General features: G+C 32.9%; 1 protein-coding gene across 3 annotated transcripts in view; it reads right to left on the reverse strand.

Moving 5' to 3' along the window:
- Positions 1-17,738, reverse strand: part of NAALADL2 (N-acetylated alpha-linked acidic dipeptidase like 2) — a 1,254,620-nt gene that overhangs the window by 8,003 nt on the left and 1,228,879 nt on the right. The gene's annotated exons all lie outside the window — the stretch shown is intronic.

The following is a 17,738-nucleotide window of genomic DNA, read 5'->3' on the forward strand; positions in this document are numbered from 1 at the left end:
AAATGTCTCCAGACACTTGCAAAATACCCCTAACAGGGTAAAACTGCCAATTAAGAACCACTGTTTTATACTAATATATATATATACATACATATATATATATAAAACAGTCACAAAATATAGACTTTACTGGCCCTTTATTCAAACAAACCATTTAAAATATGAAAAATAGTGGAAAATTGAATACTGATTATTAGCTGACATTAGGAAGTCGTTAATGTATTAGGCGTGATAATATATCATCAATATATTTTCTAAAAGTGTTCTGACCTTCTAGAAATACATACAGTGATATTTGCAAATGAAATGTTATTATATCTGGGATTTGATTCAAAATATTTGGAAGTAAAAAGAGTGGAGTTATAAGACAGTGTAGATGGAACACAATTGACCATTAGTTAGTAATTATTGAAACCAGATTATGGAATTCATTATACTACTCTCTCTTTCTTGGGGTATATGTTTGACATCTAGAATAACATCTTCTTACAAGTATAGAGCAAGTAATAAGATGATTTAGCCAAATTGATGAGAAAGGAATTTAGTCTGGGAAAGTCTAAGACCACCTTTATTAATTGATAGAAAGAAATGCATGTTGAAATTCATGAAAGCTATGAATGAATTATTGCATCCTTGGCTTATTCCCAACCCAAAATAGATGAAATTCCATGTTCTAATAAAAGAAGTATATATGTAAATAATTGAAATACATTTGTCTAATTGTCATAGTAGAGATGTAAGGTCTAGTGTTAACAGATGATGGATTACTATTGGGAAAAGTCAGAAAAAGTTTCATAATGGAGGATATTTGAACTGCATTTTGAAGGATGGTGGGAGTTACCAGTTACAAGGATTTAGAAAGGAAAGGAACTAGCAGAGGTGAAGACAACCTACATAGTAGGAATGGCATATACAAAGACATGAAATTATAAAACAGCATGATGTTCTTAATGAAATCAATATCAGCATTTCTGTATGACAAGAATGTACCAACAGAATGGCCAATTATAGAAGAGATGGGAGAACAAATCATAGTCATATCATACAAGGCCTGGTAAACCAAGGTAAAGCGATTAAACTTGTTCCTATGGGCAATACAAAACCAGTGAAAGGTTCTAAGCAAGAGAGAAAAGTGATTAGATTCTATTTTGGAATAATCACTTTGGTTGTAATATAAAGCCTGGAGAATAGAAGACCATTTGAAAAGTCCAGATGAAAAGTGACAAAGACTTGTCGCAAAAAAATAGTTGAATTTGAGAAGATGGGGTGAGGTCCACAGCACAGAATTTAATTAATTTACAATTTTCCCTACCACTAACTTCAACTTTGCAGAGTCCTGGATCACTGTTTCTGCTGTTTCACCGCCCATTAAGCACTCCACAGTATGTAATGCCACACTGCACACTACACATACTATAGTGCTAACCTACACACTACACAGTATGGGTAGTGACATCTACCTAATCATTCAATCCAGAACCCTGTAAGTCATCTCTTTTCCTTACATATGCAACAGGTCTCTGATACTCACTTCTCCATTTTGTCTGTATTTTTTTTTGTTGCAGTACCCTGATCTTATTGTTTTACAGTTCATGGTAAAGGCTGGGTTAGTTCTTTATCAAGTTGAATTCACTGCTGTGAACACAGGAGGTCTTCAATCATGCTTACTTAATTTACTTAAATTTTTATGAGGCTTAGTTCACTGCTGGGAACTTAGTAGATCCTCAGTAATGTCGGTATAAGTTGCATCAACTTATTTTGCATCATTTATTATTATATTAGTTTATTTTTCCCTTTAATCTTAATTAAATTAAGAACAGTGGATTTTGTATCTTTGGAGAGAAATTTCAGTTGACAATGAGTACCTGGTAAGCGGCAGTGGAAAGAGAAGATCCTTGAACAGAGAGATCATTTCAATGATTTTTTTTAAAACAGATCATTTGAATGAGAACTATCCCTAATAATCCAATATCTGTGATCTTGGTGCCTATAAGTAAACTTGGCATTGTATTAATTAACTAGAGCAGTACAAGAATGATATTCTCTATTAATAGATACTGAATATTCTTGAATTCAGGTTTAAATTTTGTATGAAGAAAAATATATTCCCTAGATACGAGAAGGAGAAAAATACCTTCTAAGTGAAGTAGCAAGTGGGTTGTGAGCGATGCTCTGGCATTAGCCTCATAGAGTGTGGAAGCACAAAAAGAACAGGATAGAACTGCCCCTGGTGTTGGGGATAACTCCACCTGCTTCATCACTAAGCCTGGTGGCTTGACCCCTGTTTTGGTCACCTGGCCTGGGAAATGCAGTCTATGTCTATACACATAACTGCTCCAGACCTCTGTTCTAGATGAAAAAAAAGTATGTCAATCTTGGAATAAAGTACCTGTGTTCAGTAAGTACAAAATTGATTCACTATCAAGCACCAGAAAATGTCAGACTTCTTTACTCAGAAAATGTTGGCTGTACTTCCAGAAGTAGAACAATCTTAAAGTAGAGATTTTCTTTTTGCTATTTCTACAGTATTTATAAAATTAAAGAGATTGTCAGAAGAAGTCATTCAACCCTGCAAAAGTAATCACATAAGCAATTACTTATGTATGTACATATACATATGCATACATGTATTTTATGAATAAAAGTTTTTAAAGTGTTTTGATATCAAAATGACTGTAACAAAATAGGCAGACTTAATGAAATATCTTATGGAAATTTCCCTAAATATTAGTTGTATTTCATAAAAGTGAGATATTAAAGGGAAGAAAAAGAAAATGATACAAATAATCCAGAGAAAACTTGATCAGACTATAGAATTGCCCAAAATGGAGATGGAACTGCCTGAGAATATATTCTCATGTATTCTACTACATGATAGAACCTATACAAAAGTTTGTTTATTCATGCTACCATAAGCTTTTTTAATTGCCATCTAGGAAAGAGTGGATTCTTACTGCTCAGATACCTATCAAACACATTTACATCCATAATCAACCATTTAAACAAACAAATATATGTAGACAAATATTTATAAATTTATACAAATATATATAAATATATATGTGGTAAAGAAAAAAGGTTTAATAATCAAGATATTTTGAAGCTAAAAACATTGAAATATATTTTAATTATTTAGTCATTTAAAAAGTACTTCTTTATAGATAACTTACACTGCTTTACCAATAAGAACAATAAATTAAAGACTGTTCATACTTAAATGAATTGCCATCCAGGGATTAATACAATAAAATATTTATTCATTTTTTATAATATTTATAGTTTTTAATTCTCTTCACTTTATCAGTTTCATGTTTAATTATGAATTATTACATGGCAAATATATTTCCAGAATTTAGGAGTGCAATAGATATTCTCAAAGGTATACCAAATATTTCTATTCCTTCGGGACATAATGCTCAGCATGCTGACAAAAAAAATTTTATAATCATTGTTACCAAGAACTACTCTTAAATGAGTTATATCACTGTAATTAATATACTATGGGGAGCATGTTTAATTATTCTTAGGCTGTCATAGTGACTTTTCTACATTTTCAAAACCCACTGGCATAAAGTACATTCCCACATATACATTCTATGCTTATTAAATGTTAAATATTAATATTCAATTTAATGATAAGATGATATTAATAAAACATGCTCATAAAGGTTATAGATTAATCCCTGGGTGGCAATTCATTTAAGCATGAGCAGTCTTTAATATATTTATGTAAAACTTTAGCCATAAGTACTATAAAATATCTAGAGAGATAATGTGAAATAATAAAAATACATCTTAAAAAGAATGTTCAGGTCTAAAGCACAAGAAATACAATGATTATTATTATTTCCTTAAACTGAAAAGCAATATATATATTTCTTAAAGACCAATGCAATGGAGTCTGCAGTATGCCAACATTTGCTTCTCTTAACTAGTAAGCAACACAGTAGCATGCTTTTATAATGACTGTAAACAAGCCGTGTGAATAGAAATGGATCTTTTTTTGGTTTGTGAAATTCTACAAGGAGCTAAACACATTTTCCATATGCTACATGATTTAAGTAGTAGGCTTGTGGCAAGCTATTATGGAAGATAAACACTCATATCCATTTTCTACTCAAATTGGATACAAATCAGCATAAAACTGCAAATACTGAGATTCTAGTAGAATATAAGTGACTAGGATTCTTTCATCATAATTTAAGAGAAAACCTTCATTTGGGGTAGCTGCTAGTGTAACTTAAGTTAGCTGATCTTTATTATAATAGTAGATATACATTTTTCACCTTGATAAATTGCATTACCCTAAAAATACGTTGAGGATAACAAACATGTATTCTTTAAATTTTCATGAGAAAGATCACTTCTACTGAATTTTAGAAGTAGCTCATCTTTTCCGATTTCTCTTTTGTGTACTGAAAATCACTTAGCTTCCTACTTACATAAAATAAATTTCTGTATTTGGAACATTTTCTGAAAAAGTAGCAACATATTATTTTACTTTTCATATTTACATGGAAGAATAAAACAAAACCCAGCCCATGTTTATACATTTCATCACATATATTCCTATATATTTTGTAGTTCTAAGAACTTATTTACATATTCAACCATTAAACTTAAGTATCCCAGGGTCATCTCTGGAGAGCAAAAACTATTATTGCATCATTGTAAATATGCAAATGCTTCTTGCCTTTGCAGTATTTCAATTAGATCAATGCTTCTGATGGAAGCTTCTAAGCCAAAAGTTTTTGAATTCCCATGTAGTGTCACCAAAATTGAACCTTAGTCAAATGGGGCTAAAATATTTCAACAACATATACTGTATCAGAGTGCTCAAATGTGTCTCTCTTTCTCAATTATGGGCCCATGTTTTTCAGATTAGAGAAGACTGGTATGGACCAATATCTAGTCAAAGGTATATATCTGGCAGGAAAGAAAGTGAAAAAATGCATTTGAATTGTTTCCATGTTGAGAGTCTGTCCTATGCAACCAAAAGGTCTTATATTCCTTAGTGAGCCATTTCTGCTGTTATATACACCTGCTTTAGTCCAATTTAGAAGTGTTTCCCTACAGAAAGAATGGACTATGTTAGCATAGTCTAATTCAATAAATCACCATCCTATTTGCATACATACAACATGTATCTTAGTGTGGCATGTAGAGACATCAGACTTAATTAAAACATTATTTAATTGAAATCATTTTAGTAGTTACTGTGTTTAAAATAACATTAATTCCACCCTCATACCTATCTTCCCTCATCTATAACAATTTGGATCTTATAAATGTAATTCATACAGTTATCCTGACCGACACACAACACAAAGAGACTACTAAAAGGAAAGTGTAATATATTATTGATGACACTAATGAAATTACAACACACATCACTCATTTTAATGGGTCTGTTTCAATGACACATCACGGTGACCAGGAAAGAGCAGTGCCAAATTCAGAAGCCTAATTAATAACTCCTGGCAGTATCAGTGAAGGAGATGAAGTATTTTTACTCAACTGACAAATCTTTCCCACTCGACTAAAGCAAAAGAAAACTGAAAAAAAATGAATTTTGAAACAAAAGCATCTCAAATCTTCATGAGTCATTTCCATGTGTGTGAATTAGCAAATTAATGGTGGAAATGATGGCTCTCTTTCAAATTTTCCTTCTTATAGTCATAAATGAGCACAGGGATGCCTCCCATTGTAATTCTGAATTAACATTCATTATACCTCTTGTTGAAAAACTCCTAAATGAAATCACACTAAATAATAAGTCATGTCTTTCAAACCTGACTGGCTATAAATGCTGAATACAGAGAGAAAAGGCCAGCTCAATTTCTTACAATTGTTACTAATTCTTTTAGGGATTATGCTAACTGTACTCCATAGTTAACAGTGGATTACTATATTTATATTCACATTGACAGAGTAAAGTGTATGATTTGTATTTGACAGTTCTTTAAATGACTAGCTAAATTCAGAAAACACGGTTAGTAAATTGTACCAAATCTTCCTCATGAGGTACGTATTACAAAGTTAGGATATCCATGTTGATTCATTAAAATTTTTTAAATCTGCTTACAGACTGACAGGTGGGATTTTTTGCATTACACATAAAACAAGGTTAACCATTTTTATGGACTGAATGTTTGTGTCTCCTGAAATTCTTATGTTAAAGTCCTACCCCCTCCAAATGTGATAATATTAAAAAGTGAGGGCTTCGGGGTGGTAATTAAATTTAAATAAGGTCATGAGGTTGGAGCCACCATGATAAAATTAGTGGTTTTATAAGAAAAGAATGAGAGGGCTGGGTGTGGTGGCTCACAGCTGGTAATCCTAGCACCCTGGGAGGCCAAGGTGGGAGGATCCCTTGAGCTCAGGAGTTTAAGACCAGCCCAAGCAAGAGCTAGACCCCACCCCTACTAAAAATAGAAAAAACTAGCCAGGAATGATGGCGCATGCCTGTAGTCCCAGCTACTTGGGAGGTTGAGGCAGGAAGATCACTTGAGCTCAAGAGTTTGAGGTTGCATTGAGCTATGATGATGCCATGGCACTCCAGCCTGGGTAACAGAGCAAGACTCTATCTCAAAAAAAAAAAAAAAAAAAGAGAGAGAGAGAGAGAGAGAAAGCAAAGGATGGGTACCACAGCTTCCTCTCTCCACCACATGAAGTTGCAGCAAGAAGGCAGCCATTTTCAAGCCAGGAAGTGTCCGCACCAGAACCCAACCGAGGTTGGCACCCTGATCTCAGACATCCCAACCACAAGAACTGTGAGAAACAAATGTCTGTTGTTTAATTCACCCACTCCATGGCATTTTGTTTTAGGTAGCCTGACCTGACTAAGAAACCCATCACAGCATATTTTTTATTTAAAAAACAATGGATCACCTTGCTAACGTATAGCCCAAGAAATGGACAAAAATGATTCTGTTTTATTTCCATTATGATTAAATATACAATAGAGCAGAGAACTGTATGGAGAGTAAACATTGTGTTCTATGCAGTTATTGTCAAGATTTCTCAGTCCATCTACCTGCATTGTTTGCCAAGGAAAGTAAAAGAATATATCTTAGAATATTCAAGGAAAACTCCCTTTCACTGCACAGTGCTTTATAGTATACCAACAAAGAAAACTTGTATTTCTGCACTCAAAAACCTTGTACTAGATCAAAAGAAGAGACAGAAATCAGACAAAGGTTAACACAATCCTTAGTGCCTTCCAGAATTTGGGGAAGATGGTGATACAGTTGACTACTTTTTTCCACATTCATTTAATTGGTTTCCTGTTCTTATTTATATTTCATCACTACAATTTTCTTTCCATCTTACCTCTAACTGCACATATCAACTAAAATTCAATATTTAGATAACTCTACTTTTCTTTCTTTATTTATTTATTAGGTACTCATTATCTCTTAGTATTTCAGCTTCCACTCATTAGGTAGGACCTGTCACCCTCCAAGGACAATTTTATTTGAACATCCTACATGCTCTTGACAATTGACATAAGGAAGCATTCCCTTTCATGGACACTCCAAATATTTGCATTTTTCCTTTCTCAATTGTTCTTTAGTTACCTCCATTACCTTTGGTAAACAGTAGTGCTCGGCCACACGACCAAACAAAATAGGTAATTCAGCTTTTTTTTTTTTCATTCATTTTTTATTCCAAAAAGGGGAAGGATGTGAACTACTTCTTTTGGAAGTTCACTCTAAAGACAAAAGTTTATAATTTAGGAAGTATCTACTTAAGCCAAGTGAGTAATTGAGCCAATATTGATTGGTTTTTATTCTACTGAACAGCCTTTAATAAACATCTAATATGAGTAAGTCACTGTGTTAGGAGCTCAGGGATAGAAAAGAGAAGTTTTCAGTCTATGTTGAAAGTCAAGCATGTGACGAATAAATTTTTTTTAATTTGTCCATATAATACATTTAAAATATTATATAATATGAAGTTATTTAATTTTATATTTTATACATTTTAAATTTTATTCTGTCTTTATAGACTGTTAGAAAATACTGATTTGTTATAAATGTTTTTGTATATCTTATCTCTCTAACTATATCATATATTTTGTATTATCATGTAGTACAAAGTCTATAAATATCCTATGCAATGTTCACTGTATACCTTATGGTTTGAGGTAAAAGTTCCAGGGGTAGTTTCTGATGATAACAATTTAACTTGAGTCATATGATTCCAATTGCCACAATATTAATTCAGATAACACAATCCTAATTAAGTATAAGGCAATTCTTTAATCAAATGGATTATTTCAGAAATATACATATGACAATATCTTGGCAATTAAATATGAAGGGAAATTTTCTGCGGTATTCTAAGAGCAGTACTTTCTTGAATTTCTGAAAGAACTAGAAAAAGTTCATCCTTTTTCTCCTTTTGAATAGCATGGGTTATGAATATGAAATCTGTAATATACTATATCTTTTTTTCCCACCTGGAGGAAAATCAGTCCTGAGATGAAGCTGATACCATGGAAGGTAGAGGTGAGAGACAGAAAGATACTTGTTCCTTAATGATATGATTGCAATGCTTGTTAAAACAAACCTAAAATCTGCTCTTCCTTTTGACTTTCAATTATGTGAATCAAGGTACTTTACCCATTAAGCCAATTTGAGTAGGGTTTCATGTTACTTTCAATCAAATTCATTCAGATATACAATATTAATTAGTTAATATAGTTATTAAAACAAATATTTCTTTAAAACACATATTTTCTTTAATAACTATAGATATGATTTTATTTTGACCTAAAGAATTTAAATAATTGATTTAGTTGACATTTAAAAATGACTTTCGTGGGGTCAAAAATTCATGGTTTCTCTTGAATAGCAAGTATATTATTCAAGATGATTTGAACACTTAAGAATCAACAGAACATTCTAATGTTTTCTTAATTTTAGCTAGAAGGAAAAGTAAGTACAAAGTGGAGCAATTGACCTCCTGAAGCTAATGAAGGTTGATCACATAGGTTGAAGGTATTTAATGAAGAAATATTTTAATGTAAATTTACTCACAAAAACTACAAAGATTACATTTCATACTGTAAACAATTGTTACAGATGTTAACACAATAAATATTCATTTTGAAAATGTGACAAAAATTAATATTTTAAAAGAATATTCTGGTTGTTTTACTTAGCTTAGTAAATTTGCCCACAATTTGTTGGTAATTCTCACCTGTAACTATTTTTGCTACCATAAAGAAATGGAAATGCTGTGATTTTTAATCTAAACAAATGGATGCATGAACAATTTACTGTACAAATATTTTAAAAAGGAAAATCATCTAATTTTGAAGTATCATTTTCTCAAAATGTAAGTACTAGATAGGCAAATTTCTATCAATTATGTTTTAGTTAATAGTAAAAAAAAATATTTCAGATTGTGAGTGAATAGTAGAAATGTCAGTTTTTTGCTTTGGTGGATATAAAAAGAGATTGATTCACTCATTCATACACACTCTGAGCCATGAGTGTCAGAGAGTTGAAGAGGGTCCTCAGGTACCCCCCTACAAAGTAGATGTGCAATTGGTTATCCAGTCAGAAACTAATCATGTCTAATTTAAGAAGAAAATAAATCGTTCTATATATGCTGTATGCATTGTTTCTGTAAACTATGTAGTAGGTTACAGAAGTGATAGAAAACATCAAGAACCAGGCAGTAACCAAGGGAAGCAGGGTATGGAGTATTGCCAAGACACTGTTCCAGGAATAGCCTGTTTAAGGCATTGATATTGAAGACACTCCCACTGTCACAGCTGCATTGAGAACACTCCTCCACTGTGGCAGTATTGCTGTCTTTCCACATTTGCTATGCCACTGACAAAGTCTTGATGCATAATCTTAAACTGCCCTGACATCTTGCCTTCATTGTTTTCAGATTTAAAGTCCTGGGAGGGGCCATCCTACTGGCCTAACTTAGGGCACATGCCTAGGCTCTAGCTCAAGTACAAAATATCTGGACCCATTCACCTTCTGTAAGGAGACAGGGGACTTCCACATGAGAAAAGAGGTTCTGATATCAGGCACTCAAAAATAAAATTGAAAACAGTAATATCCACTACACGGGTAATTGGAAAGGAGAGTGTATTTCAACAGCATTCTTTTAAAATTATCCCATAGATTGCTGCCCTATTGCATACCACTATTATCTTCTTTTATTATCTGCTAGTAAGTTCTCTATAATATTCTAGGAGTGGTTATCAGATTTAATGTGCATAAGATAACTTGAGAAACTTTTAAAACTGCTTAGTAGTTGCAGATGCAATGGATCTAAGATGCCTTATATGAGTCTGCATCGTTTCCCTGTTCCCTGACTTAAAAAACCTAATGGGTGACACCCACATACACTCAGCAATTCCTCCAGTGAATTTTACATTTACCAAGAGGTCTTGTTTTGTTCCCAAACTAGTTTCCTCCAGTGACATGTGTAATTAAATACAAAAAATTACATGATTTAATTAACATTAGGTAAATAAGAACATATTAAGTGTGAAAGAAAGAATTATTTCTGTGAAAATGAATCTGAATGCTTTGGAAATACTCATAAAGATTAATTGATAACATGAAAGGGTTGTTGAATTATATGTGGAGAGATAATTGAAAAGATTATTAGCAAGGGGAGGGAGGAGTATAGTGACAATGTAGAAAAAAATCTGCATTCAGATTGTTTTAAAAGTGTTTATGTCTTGCTCCAAGGGGAGGAAACTGAAACTGGAAATCTTAGGTGATTCATCATATGTGTGGTTTCAACAAGAAAGTAAATTCGGAACTCCAGTTCCTAGAACAATACTCAAAGAAAAATCCTTTGTCCTATATCAAAAGGTTGGTGATGAATGTTTCAGTTAAAATAAACTGCTTTTTCAGCCATCTGAATATCTACTGGCTCTGCATGTGTTATATAAAAGGGTATTTACTCTTCATGCAATATTTAGTTAAAGCTTTACTCCTGAAAACTGGGAAGGCAAATGAGTGTCATCTTGAGTTCTAACTCTCATGGAATGGTGGTGGTAGCTTGAAGTATTAGGTGGACAATGGATCTGGGGCTGTTAAGAGGCCCAAAAGAAAAGAGGTCTGTACTACTTAGGCTACTATTTACAGATCCCTGTTTCATTTAAGATTGCCTACCTAATTTTCATGGTTATCATGTATAGGTTTCTTGAAGTAATCAATAAATGTATAAACCAAGTTATCAGAATGAAGGAAAAAATTCATAATTATTTGGTTTTGATAATGAAGGTAGAGTCAAAACAAGAAATGTTGGCATGGATATGGAGAGATAGGAACACCCATTCACTGCTGGTGGGACTGCAAACTAGTACAACCTCTATGGAAAGTAATATGAAGATATCTCAAAGAGCTACAAGTAGAACTGCCATTTGATCCAGCAACCATTACTGGGCATCTATCCAAAGGAAAAAAAAGACATTCTATAAAAAAGACATCTGCACTAGAATGTTTATAGTAGCACAATTCACAATTGCAAAGGTGTGGAAAAACAACCCAAGTGCCTATCAGTACATGAGTGTATTAATAAACTGCGATATATGTATATCCTGGAGTTCTACCCAGCCACAAAAACAATGGTGATCTAGCACCTCTTATATTATCCTGGGTAGAGCTAGAACCCATACTACTAAATGAAGTTTTACAAGAATGGAAAACTAAGCACCACATGTACACACCATCAAATTTGTATTAAATGATCAACATGTATGTATACATATACCAGTAACATTCATTGGGTGTTGGACAGGTGGGAGTGGGGAGGAAGGGATGGGTATATTTACAACTAATGGGTGCAGTGTGCACCATCTAGGGGACGGACACACTTAAACTCTGACTCAGGAGGGGCAAAGGCAATATATGTAACCTTCTAAACATTTGTATCCCCGTAATATGCTGAAATTAAAAAAAAAATGAAGGTAGTCAATACCAGTAATTCCTATGAAATTTTATATTCTAAATCTCCCGATTTTCCTGTTTATGAAATCTGAATTAACTGAATAATTGCTAAATTTTTCCGTTACTAGGTGCTCTAGATGCTGTAGTCACTGTTTATTTAAATAATTGCCAATCTATTATTAATCAATTAAATTGTACTTGGAGAAAACAATGAAAATGTATGTGTATTTTCAATTAATAACTGTTTCATGAATGTTTATCTCATTGACAAGGTATGTGTCACTATCTGAAATACATGCTAGTTTTTAAAGTAATTGACTTTACTCAGTGGCCTCAGTTCTATTAATCTATAGCCTCCTTTTTTCTTGAAGCCTAATATTTAATATATGCAAAAAATGATACATGCAGTTCTTAACTGTACCCTTTGGAACTGTGGCCCTAAATAGAGAGGAAGAAAAGTAATGGGTTCTTTGCACTAGACATCTTGATACAAGTCACCTTGACATTTTGTTTCATGATTAATGAATGTTCTGGCAGACATGTTAATCCAATATCCTAAAAACAACATCACTCAGTGAATTCTCAGCCATACAAAAGCCAAGACCTCTAGTAGTTGAATATGCTCTCAGTGAAAATTATGCAAATTTCAAGTAGTCTGTGAAATGATTCTTCAATTTTATAAAATACATTAAGATGATTAAGTCATATGTGATGGTTAGATGATAGAATTTTGATATTAACACTTAGCAAAGACATATTCAAAAGAGTCTACATTTTTATAGAAATGGAAAAAAGTGGTAGCAACCTTACTACTCTCATATCTAAGAAAATTTTGAAAGAATTTCCAAGTAGTTGAGAGAAATTAAGGAAAAGTAATTACCTTGAGAGGTCACTCATCAAGTATTTATTAGCATCAACTGCTATGTGGGATACAAATGAATTAGAAAAGTGATCTCAGTTCAAAGGGGATTTTTGAATTTTAAGTTAATTTAAGTGGGAGAGAATGGATAGTTTCAGAGCTATTGTCTTCCACATATTTGGCTAATATACTTACAATAAAATAAACCCTGAAATTAAAGAATGCTACCAGTTTTTCTTGCTCACAAAGAACTCAAAATGGAATTTAACTTTTGAATCATTCTGGATGTTTTATCTACCCTCCCTCAGAAAGAGACAGTTTAGAGATGTTGCAGATCATTTGTCTACAATGTAAAAATACTGAAAAGTAATAGGCTGATAAATATTTGAATGGACATAATAGCCTATTAGGTAATTTTATATTGTCCTATTTTTCACAATCGAATTACATTTGATAATTCTTTGCTTTCTATAATTATTTTAGATGTCAATATTTTTTCCAAGAAATATAGTTCTACGAACAACTAGCCATGACTACTAGTACTAATGGCTAATAGCTTAAAATTCAACTATAGTCATTTGTCACTTAATGACAGGAATTTGTCCTGAGAAATAAAATTGTTAGGTGTTTTTGTCATTGTACAAACATAAAGTGTAATTACACAAACCTAATTAGTATAACCTACTACACACCTATGCTATAAGGTAAACCTATTGCTCTGAGGTTATAAACCTGTACAGCACATTGCTGTATTGTATACTGTAGGCAACTGTAACACAATGGGAACTCTCTGTGTATCTAAACATAGAAAAAGTACAGAATAAGAAAAAGATAAAAAGTGTTACACTTACATTGGACACTTACCATCAGTGGATCTTGCGGGGCTGGAAGTTGTTCTGGGTGAGTCAGTGAGTGAGTGGTGAGTGAATGTGAAGGCCTAGGACATTGCACTACTGTAGACTTTGTAAACACTGTTCACTTAGGCTGCATTAAATTTATTTTGAAAATAATTTTCTTTCTTCAAGATCAAATTATCCTGAGCTTACTATAACATTTTAACTTATACTTTTTAAAATTTTTTTGACTCTTTTGTAAGAAAACACTTAGCTTAAAACACATATTGTAGAGCTGTACAAAAATATTTTCTTTCTTTATATCCTAGTTCTACAAGCTTTTTTATTGTTAACATTTTTTATTATATTTTACTTTTTAAACTTTTTGGTTAAAAACTAAGACACAAAACACACATTAGCCTAGGCCTACACAGGGTCAGGATGATCAATCTGTCTTTTACCTCCATATCTTGTCTCACTGGAAGGTCCTCAGGAGCAATTACTGCATGGAGCTGTCATCTCCTATGGTGGCAATGCCTTCTTCTGGAATAGCTCCTGAAGGACCTGCCTGAGGCTATTTTACAGTTAACTTTTTTTTTTAAGTAGAAAGAGTATACTCTAAAATGATGATAAAAATATAATATAGAAAATATATAAACTAGTGAAAAAGTCATTTATTACTAAATTTTAGATACTGTACATAATTGTACATGCTAGACTTTTAAATGAACGGCCATGCAATTGTTTATTTATACTATCATCACTACGAATACATGAGTTATGCATTACACTACAATGTTACAGTGGCTACAAAGTCACTAGGCAATAGGAATTTTCCAGCTTCCTTATAATCTATGGTACTATCATTGTATATGCACTTCCTAGTCGACTGAAACATCATTATGCAGCACATGATTTTATAACATATACACCTTCCTTTTTTGTATTATTTTAGAAACTCTTATAAAAATCCAACTAAAACCAAGTGGGAACAGTCTTTTAAAAATATATTTTCTTCCATTTTGAACAATAACTTGAAGGTATGAGGATGTAAGTTTCAAACAAGTGAATATTCAATGTTATTTAAGTTTGCATTTTAACTTGTCAGATATTTAATCCATTAAAAATCAGTGTTGATTACAAATTCACCTTACATATTTCAAAGTAAAAAAAAATTACTCATCAGAACAAAGCATGCTGGATATTTGCATTAAGTAATTAGCACCACCACTAAATCTCTCATGTATCCACTGAAAAGAATAAAGATTATTGAAGAGTTGAAGGTAAACACATGGCCAGTAAGGAGCAAACATAATGATATTTTAATCCTTAAAGTAAATAAAATAATTGTGGTATAGATATATTTATTTTATCATAGGACCTATTTAATGATATATAGTCTTAATCTGATAAAATACTGACATGTTACATTTTTTAAAAAAGATTTCATTGAATTTATCCATCCACCTCCATATAGCTAGGTAAACTTTACTTTACCTTTTTTAATGGAATTCGAAAGTTGTTTTTTGCTTTCCAAATGGAGATGAGATACAGTGATAACAATTGTCATTGCTACTACTGAACAGCTGTGAATAAATAAAGGCTTTGAGGATAAACCATACCAGCTTTGCCCTCCTGTGGTTTTATTAACACATAAAGCATCAGCTCAGAGAAAAATCTTATGTCTGACAGTATTTTGAAACCATTTCTTTTTCATTCTTGATATTTTGGTATTTGTCACTTGTCTATACCTTTTTAAGATACATGTGTGTACACGTGTATGTTTGTATAAATACATGTATATATAAATGTATATAGTGATATATGTACATGTGTATATGATTATATATATACATTCATAAACAAATGTGTGTAAAATGCATTATATACACACCCATACAATGTATGTGTGTGTGCATGTGTGTAATCAGTCCCACTCTGGACTATGAGAAAAAATTCTAAATTGTATGGCCCCCTCCCCAAATAACATAACTAAACAGTAAGCTGTTTACTATACTGTAAAATGCTACATTTTGTAGTACTATAAATCAATATGAATAAAAGGCATCCCAAACCAAACAAATGCAGTATGTTTCAACAGACAAAGGACTGATTATATTGTTTATAGGCACCAAAGTAAACATGTGAAGATAGAAATACTTGTACTACTTACAGGCTCTAGAACATTTCCTGTCTTGGTATTTATTCTCAGATCATTCTCAGAGTATTCCCATACTCTTCTTTCTATTCCAAGAATAATCCTCAAATTTTAATGATACTTGTTTTATTTAAATAGAACTTTACAGAAATGCCAATTATGTCACTAATCATTCTACTTGATTGCATAATGTGAAGTTCACCTGGATACCTAAGTTTATATGCTTAATGCTATAAAGGAACCAGATCTTTTTCCTATTGAGGAAGAAAGAACAATTTAAAGAAGTAAAGACAATTTCAAAATAAAATATGAATTACATCTAAAATGTAATATCAACAAAAGAAAGGCAAAAATAAGAAGGCAATACTAAATGGTCAGTATCACAATCATATCTATCTGAGAATAAAATTCATGCTCTTTCCCATGTGGGAGATCAAAATATGCCACCCCAAAATATGTTGCTTTGGTATACTGGTTATTTTGAATTAAAAGCACTTGAAAAATGTTCCATTGTGAACATATACAAAGTTTTAATTATCCATTTATGAATTGACGGGCACTTGGGTTATTTCCATGTTCTTGCAATAGTGAATTGTGCTGCCATAAACATTCGGGTGCAGATGTCTTTATAATAGAATGTCTTATGCTCTTTTGGGTAGATGCCCAACAATGCTATTGCTGGGTCGAATGGTATTTCTATTTCTAGCTGTTTGAGGTATCTCCAAATTCTTTTCCACAGAGGTTGCACTAATTTGCAGTCCCACCAGCAGTGTAAGAGTGTTTCTGTCCCTCCACATCCTCGCCAGCATTTGTTGTTTTGGGATTTCTTGATTACTCAATTCTAAGAAACAACAGTGAGCTAGCACCGTTTATGCTATCCTGGATTAAGCTTAAGCCCGTTATCCAAGGTGAGGTGACACAGATCAAGAAAATGGGCTCCACATGTACTTGCCATCAAATTGGTATTGACTGATTAAAACTATGGTGCTCAAATGGTGGTAGTGTTCACCAGGGATTTGGGGGGGGGGGGGAGACCCACATCTTAGGGTTATGGCAAGCATTGTGGGGGGGGGGAGGGAATACCTCTAACCCTTCTTAGGGAGAGGCAAAGATATACAATGTAACCAAAATGTCAAAAAAAAAAAAAAAACAACTTTTATCAGGTTGTGGGCAGGTGGGAGGGGGGAGGAGGGGAAGGATATGTATTTACATTATAGGTACGGTGCACACCACCTGGACATCCTTGATGTTCTGGCACAGCGGTGGGGGGGGGGCGGGGGGGCGAGGGATGGCAGGGGCAATATATGTAACCCTAACAATATTTGTACCCCCATAATATGATAAAATAAAAGGGAAAAAAATGTTGCTAAAAACCTTAAAAAAAAAAAAACGCTTGAAAAATGGCACACACAAGGACACTCTGACCTTCCTATTTCTTCCTGAAAGCAGAAGATAAAACCCCAATGTGAAAGATGCCCTCCCTGTGGCAGAGAAAAAATCTCTTATTACCAGAGATTAGGGAGTGGAGGCCAAAAATGTTTGTACCCCATAATATCCTGAAATTTAAAAAAAATCTATACAACCAAATCTTGTTAAACCCACTAACCCTATCTTCCTAGTAACTTTGCCACAATTAACTGCTCTAGCCCATATTCCTTTCTCTTGTCACATTTTCACTATTTACTATTCTTTATTCAGCCTAGCATGCAAGCATTCAGCTCTAACTGTTTAATTCTTCGTTTTCCTTGTGAAGATTTCTATGTACATAAACAGTTTAATAAGTAAAATGTGTAGGTTTTTCTCTTATTAATCTCTCATGTAGGTTTAATTCTTAAGCCCAGCCAGGAACCCTAAGAGGGTGGAAGATAAATTTTATCCTCCCCTTTCCCCACAACAATAACTCATCATTACCACTTCCTCATTCCATGATCTGGAGCACACTGAAGTTATTTAAG

This window comes from Microcebus murinus, chromosome 1, assembly GCF_040939455.1.
Source record: "Microcebus murinus isolate Inina chromosome 1, M.murinus_Inina_mat1.0, whole genome shotgun sequence".
Lineage (NCBI taxonomy): Eukaryota > Metazoa > Chordata > Mammalia > Primates > Cheirogaleidae > Microcebus > Microcebus murinus.